Below are 7,909 nucleotides of genomic sequence, written 5' to 3' on the forward strand. Positions count from 1 at the left end.
CAGGGCCTCTCAGGAATTTCTGAGAAAGTTCCTGCCAGTAGTCTTAGCAGTGAAGTGGACAATGCTAAAAGACTTGCAGAGTCTGTGAATCTCATCTCTGCTCAACAGTCTGGAAACAACACGTCTGCAGAGTAATAGCCTCTGTTTCTCTTCCAGTTTCCACATTTTACACAAAGTCCCCTCATTGGCAAACTGAAAATTGGAACCATATAGGGAAGGGGGTTCTGCACTTAGAGAACAACTGAGAACATCATGATGCTGTTGAGTGGACAACAGGAAATTCAGTAAAGATTCCTAGAAAATAACCAAAGGCAGGGTCTCAGAAATTACAATTCATGGCTCCACTGGCCCTCCCCAAAGAATTATGCCAGTATTATGAGCAGGATAAGGAGAAATGAGGGGAACTCGTGATCCTTATTTTTCATTCTACCCATTATAAAGGACCATCTTTGAAGTTTCTGGATGTTATGAATGCTCAAATCCTGAAATTCATTCATATATAGGAAAGCATAGTTCTGTGAAGCATAGTGGATAAGCTTCTGATCAAGGAAAGAATATGGTGAAAGAATATTATAGTTAGGGCAATTAATTATTTCACTAGAAAAGAAATTTAATTTTTCATCTTCAAGAACAGCTCTAGCTATTAAAGCTCAAGATTTATGTTTTAGGGAGAATAAGACCTCAACCAGAAAGTGCCCTTGGAAAAATTATTTTGAATCAACAAATCCAAGACCCCTGGAAAGAGAAATATTTATGTTCATTTGTTCATTCATTCATTACATCAACAAATATTACAGAGCTCTAAGGACTTGCAATTGTAAAAGTGAGAATGACAGATATGCTCCTTGATATTAATATTTAGAGTTCAATGATCAGAGAGAGAGAAAGATCCATACAGTCCATATTTCACAACGGAAGATCACGTCTGGATTTGAAACATATTACAGGAAACCTGAGAAGTTTATAGTCTGCCAAATCCATTAACCAGGAGGAACTTGTTTCAATAACCAAAATGTTAAATGTCCTTTTCAATCTAGTAGATCATTCTGCTAAGCTCAGCTGAACTTGGTACTCCAGGATGGCGTTTGGTGTGTTCACTATCTCTGGGCAGGTTTATAATCTACAATCTACAGAGATATCATAAAACCAGTTTGAAGAGTGTGACCTTATGACCTTTGTTCATGGTTAAAATGTTTCATTTAGGGTTACAATTTCCATGATTCAGACAATAATCCTGTTTTTGAGGGTCTGATATGTTTAAATGTGAAACTATCAAAAGAAATGGAAAAGAGAATGATGATAGCAGATCACTGGAACAAAAATACTTTGTAAGAGTCTGAGAAGACTCATTTATTGGTAATAAGGATCATTATTTTAGTAGTAAATAAAAATAGCATATGGATTTCAGAGCTAAGTGAGAATTCTCTTTTATTATAAATACCCATGGACAATGCATAATATATCATAATCTAAATATAATCACTAACAACATGGGCCAGATGCATTTAATGCAGTTTACAAAAAGGTGGGCATATTGTTCTTATTATCATGAACAAAGGAGTGGTTTAAGGTAGAGATGTAGTTGTCTCTACCTCTCTGATGCCAAGTTAATGGTTGGAATATCTGCATAAAGAAAATATATCTTTCATGGCTGGATGCTTGTTGAAGTACTGAATTTGCAGACCCATAATAGTACTGACAAAGAAGAGGAGATTGTGCATCATTTCCTGGTGTCAGAAACATTTAATGTAATTATCCTAGGTGAAAAAGGAACTGGGAGCAGGCAAAGACTCAGTTTGAGGAGCAAATCTTGTATCATGATTTCTATATTGGCACTACACTGATTCATTTTATACGTTAATTAATTGAAGCTCTTGGGGTCATTTACACAGAAATCCCATATATTCTATGTGGTATTTATTCGCCAAGATAATTCATTTTGTGTCAATACATATTTTAAAGCTCTATTGAGGTAGGGTTTACTATGAACTGCCTGAATGTACAGTGTAAAATGTGATAAACTTTGATAAATGTGTAAAATAGTTCACATTTTCTAATACATACATAAAACTAAAACTGTCGTAAAAATAAAAATATCAGTATAAAACTAAAATCATTACCACCAAATGTTCCTTTTGCAAATTTATGATATCTTCTTACCACCCTTCTGCCACCCTCCTTCAGCCATCACTTATCTATTTGCTGTTCCTAAAGATTAGTTAGCAATTTCTAGAATTTTATATGAATGGAATAATGCAGAATTATTTTTTATTGAACTTCTTTCACTCAGTGACTTATTTTGAGATTAAATCATGATATTATCTGTACAGACAGTTCATTTTTTAAAACATTTTTTATGGTGAAATATAACATATATTCCAAAAAGTGATAAATTTCAAAATACTCTTTAAGATCAAATTTCAAAGTATGGCATTGGTTACAGTTCCACAATTTCATGTATTTCCTTCTAGCTGTTCTAATACATTAGTGACTGTGATGGTTGGGTTCATGTGTCAACTTGGCTAGGTGGCCTAGCTGTCTGGTCAAGCAGGCACTGGCCTGACGATTGCTGTGAGGATATCTGAGGCTGGTTAATAAGCCAATGGGCTGGTTTGTCGGATCATCAGTCAATTGACTGCAGCTGACTGATGACTCATCAAGGGGCGTGCCTTCCACAATGAGAGAATGCAATTGGCTGGATTTGGTCCGGGTGATCAGTTGGAGGCTTATAAGCCGGATGGTTAGAGAGCCTTCACTTCTTCTTCGGCTGCTCAGTGAAGCGTTTCCTGGGGAGCTCATTGAAGTTGCCAGTTCGTTTCCTGAGGAGTTTGTCAAAGTTGTCGGTTCGTTTCCCGAGGAGTTCATCGGACGTCTTCCTTGGAGTTGACAGCTTGTTAACGGCTCTGCAGAATTTGGACTCATGCGCTCCCGCAGTTGCGTGAGTCACTTTTACAATTTGATAATCAGAGACATCTCTCATTGATTCTGTTTCCAAGGAGAACCCTAACTAATACAGTGACTAAAAAGAAATATCTACATAATGATTCAGTAGTCATAATCATTTTTTAAATCCTGGATTATCTGTTACAATTCCTCCTTGTCATTTGATCATTCTCTCAATCTTCAGGGATATTTTGGCAATGACCATTCTAACTTCTTCATGTGGAAAAGGGGTATCAGTATCATGGGGTAGGGAGATGCAACTGGTTAATGTTCTTGGAGAGACTGGTACCTCTGGTTTTCAGACATTATTTGGTGTAGGAACAATCTTGAGACCTTAAATTTCTGAAAAGATAAACTTACTAGGTAAAACATTTATAGAGTCTTAGAGCCCAGGGTATTATTTAAGGTTTTCAGGAACACTTGATTGGGGCTTGGCATACTGTGGCAATTTACAATGTCCCACTGAAGCTTGTATAAGAGTAACCTCCAGAACAGCCTCTGGACCCTATTTGAAATGTAGCAAGTGAAACCTTATTTTGTTGCATTTCTTTTCCAATTTTTGGTCAAGAGGGATTTGTCAATCACACAATGCCAGGGCCAGGCTCACCCCTTGGAGTCATGTCCCACATTGCCAAGGAGACACACCCCTGGAAGTCATGTCCCATGTAGAGGGGAGGGTGATGCCTCAAGATTGAGGGCTTGGCTTATTAAATTGGGATTCCCTAATGCTTGAGAGAGCATCAGGAATTTCCCAGGTGGGGAAGTTTAGTAGTTCCATGTATTTTCTCCAGTCCCTCATGGACTTTGCAAATACTTTTTTATTACCTGTGCAACATACTCCTGAATGTATCAGGGTATTGCATTAAGCTATACAGAATTACAAGATCTCATTCCCTGTTCTAGACTCTATGTGTTTAGGTTTTTTAAATAAACTGAGCAGATGAGTTAATTTAGATTGTGTGTTAAAGAAAAGTTAAATTTTGTACAAAATAAACATCTCTTCCTTTGTCTCACACAGGTGGTGAAGTTTCAAAATATAGACAGTATCATCCTTTACCCTGTATTCTGATTTACCTTTGTCCCAGCCAAATCAGCTTCATTCATTTCTCTAATTGAAGTCTGATCTCTTTTTCTGTTTCTTTAACAGTTGCTGTGTGGAGTAATGCTGACTTTCAGAGCTGCAGAACTCTGAGTCTTAGGTGTCACACAGGTACCCAAAGTTCCAGGGAAATACCAGGTTATGCACATAGAGCAGAACATCTCAGAACTTAGAAATAGCACTTAAAACACAGGAATAAATGTGACTGCTGTAAGAGCTTACAATCTAGGTCCTAATTTTCTTTTAAGTATTTTCTAAATGAGATCATACAATATTTGTACTTTTGTTTCTGGCTTACTTTGCTCAACATAATGTTCTTAAGGTTCGTTCACTTCATTACACACCTCACAACTTCATTCCATTCTGTAGCCATACAATATTCTATCATATGTATACATCACAATTCAGCCTTCCACTCGTCAGTCAATGGATCCTTCAACCACCTTTATCTGTTCGCCACCATGGATAATGCCTCCACAAACAGCAGTGTGAAAATGTCAACTCAAGTCCCTGCTTTCAGTTCTTCTAAGTATATTCCCAGTAACAGGATTGCCTAATCATAAAATAACCTTGTATTTTGTCTCCTGTCAATCTGCTACGTTACCCTCCAGAGGGGCTGCACCATTCTGCTAATCTACCACATTGAATAATTATACCTCTCTCTCCACCTTTTCTCTAATGCTTGAATATTTCTGTTTATTTATTATATCCAAAATAAATATTCAATATCTCAAAGTATCTTCACTGAGTTTCTAGAATCATCACTTTCAATTTTAGACACTTTTCACTGCTCCAAAGAAATAAGTAAAAGAGGCACACACACACACACCAAAGAGAAAACCCAATTTACCTTAGTACTGGTGTGGCACTGGTGAGGTATTCCTATTAAATATAGTCCAAAGCATGCAATAGGTAGTTTTTCCCATGTACCACTCTATTATTAACTCTTTGTGCAAGTGTATAACTTTGAAGTACTTCAGGCAAGAATTTGTATATATTTGTAGTGCTAATTGGTGAGATGCATGACTTTAAACACCTTTCAATCATATTCACTTTCAATATGGCACTATTACTTATAATCCCACTAATGAATTATCATCACCTCTATCTATTCCCACACATTTAAATTCCCATTTATCTATTTGTTTCTTTCATTTATTGCTCTTTGAGTGTAAAGTCTGAGAAACTACAACCTATCACTAGATTTTGAAGGTGTTTCTGTTCTTTTTCTTCTAGGAGTTTTATGGTTCTGGTCCTTATATTTTGGTCTTTGGTCCATTTTGGGTGAATTTTTGAATAGGGTAAGAGATAGAACTCCTCTTTAATTCTTCTGGATATGGATATCCAGTTTTCCCAACACTGTTTATTGAAGAAACTGTTCTGTCCCAGGTGGACTTGGGAGCCTTGTCAAAAATCAATTGACCATAGAGCTGAGGGTCTATTTCTATTCTTGCAATTTGATTCTATTTATCATTATGTCTGTCTTTGTGCCAGTACCATGCAGTTTTGACAACTGTGATTTTATAATATGTTTTAAAGTCAGGAAATGTGATACCTCTCACTTCATTATTCTTTTCCAAGTTGTTTTTTTACTATTTCAGGCCCTTTACCCTTCAAAATAAAATTGACAATTAGCTTTTCCATTTCTGCAAAGTAGTCTGTTGGAATTTTGATTGGTATTGCATTGAATCTGTAGATTACATTGGCTAGAATTGACATCTTAACAATATTTAGCCTTCCGATCCATGAACATAGAATATTTTTCCATTTATTCATGTATTCTTTGATTTCTCTTAGCAATGTTTTGTAGTTTTTTGTGTGCAGGCCCTTTACTTGGAACAAACTTGATTCTTTTAGGTGCTGTTGGAAATAGAATATTTTTCTTGATTACCTCCTCAGACAGCTCTTTATTAGTGTATAGAAACACCATTGATTTTTGCTTGTTGAACTTGTATCCTGCTACTTTGCTGAACTTGTTTATTAGCTCAAGTAGCTTTGTTGTCATTTTTTTCTGGATTTTCAAAATATAGGATCATGTGATTCACAAATACTAGCAGTTTTATTTGTTCCTTTTCAATCTGAATGCCTTTTATTTCTTTTTCTTGCCTAATTGCTCTGGCTAGAACTTCTAGAACAATGTTGGATAACTGGTGACAGCAGGCATCCTTGTCTTTGTCCTGATATTAGAGGGAAAGTTTTCAGTCTCTCATCATTGAGTATGATGTTACCTGTGGAGTTTTCATGTATTACCTTTATCATGTTGAGGAAGTTTCCTTTGATTCCTACCTTTTGAAGTGTTTTTATCGTGAAAGGATGCTTTATTTTGTCAAATGGCTTCCCTGCATCAGTCAAGATGATCATATGTTTTTTTCTCTTTTAGTTTGTTAATATGGTGTATTACATTAATTGATAGTCTCATGTTGAATCAACCTTGCATACCTGGAATAAAACCAACATGGTCATGGTGTATAATTATTTAATATGCTATTGAGTATTTTGCAAGTATTTTGTTGAGTTTGTTTTTTTTTTTTTTGTACAGAGTTAGACATGAGTTTAAAAGGAGTTACTTATAGGAGATGGCTTGTTCCATGGTGGTGGCAGGCCAGGAAAAAATGGAAGCTAGCATTCCACAAAGCAGTGGGTGCCAGGGATTGGTTTATAAAGATTAGGATAAGAAGGGTATGGACACAAGGGTGTGGAGATTGTTATAAACAGTGATTAGGGGAGGGGAGTTCAATGCTTTGTTAACCATACATTTTTTCCTCCGCCAGGGAGGTCTGATGATTTTTAAGTTCTGTTCAGGTCAAGCAGGCAGCTCTGTGAAATCACCATGGAGGGGAGAGGGCCTGGGCCCTGGGTTTCCAAAATCCACCCCCCCCCCCCCCATGTAGCAGACTACATTGACCATAGGACAGACTTTGCATCCATAGACAATGGAACACTAGAAACCTACCCCCTCCCTTCCCCCAACAAGAGATAAAAACTTCACAAAGAGATGCTGCCATGGCCAAGAAAGGGAATTAAACAATTTAGACAAGGGATCTACTTATAATTGCTGATTTCTGCCAGGCCAGTAGGATATTCCATGGAGTCCAATTCATAGGGTCACAGTCCAAGAAAGGCCAGTAGTACCTAAAGGTGCTAAGTCCATGAAAACCCAACATTGGGTTCAACTGTGGGCATGAGTACTGCTGAGGCTCACTGCAAGGTCTTTGCTAGACAAAAAAGGTAGATGTTTATGGGGAGCAATAAGGGAAAATTTCTGCTGATTTAACAATATACATGCTAGAATTCCACTGGTTGATAACAAGGTGCCAGGCAGAGGAACATTATGGGAAGGTTTTAATTACCAGACATTCTCCCTCTGCAAATCTTGAGAGTTTTCTACCATTATATTAATTATTAATCTGGACATAAGAAAGGTCCACATAGTCATGCATAAGGTTCCCATGGGAATAGGAGGGCCTGGATTGGAGATAAAAGCTTTTAATAAGCATTTAGGTCTTATTACAATATTTTGGGTAACTCCTATTCCCCAGGGACTTAGGATACCTAACCAACATGGCTGCATAGGCCAGCACTAAGGCCAATTGACTTCATTTTCCCTGTTTTTTATGGTCTGAGGCATAGCAACAGCAAATTATTTCTATTTCCTCACTTAGACTGTGAAGTGGCTTGCCCTCTAGCTTGGATTTTTTTTAATTAAATGCAGTTTTGTTGAGATATATTCACATACCATACAGTCATCCATGGTGTACAATCAACTGTTCATAGTATCATCATATAGCTATGCATTCATCACCCCAATCTATTTTTGAACATTTTCCTTATACCAGAAAGAATAAGAATAGGAATAAAAAATAAAAG

Source organism: Choloepus didactylus, chromosome 8 (assembly GCF_015220235.1).
Source record: "Choloepus didactylus isolate mChoDid1 chromosome 8, mChoDid1.pri, whole genome shotgun sequence".
Lineage (NCBI taxonomy): Eukaryota > Metazoa > Chordata > Mammalia > Pilosa > Megalonychidae > Choloepus > Choloepus didactylus.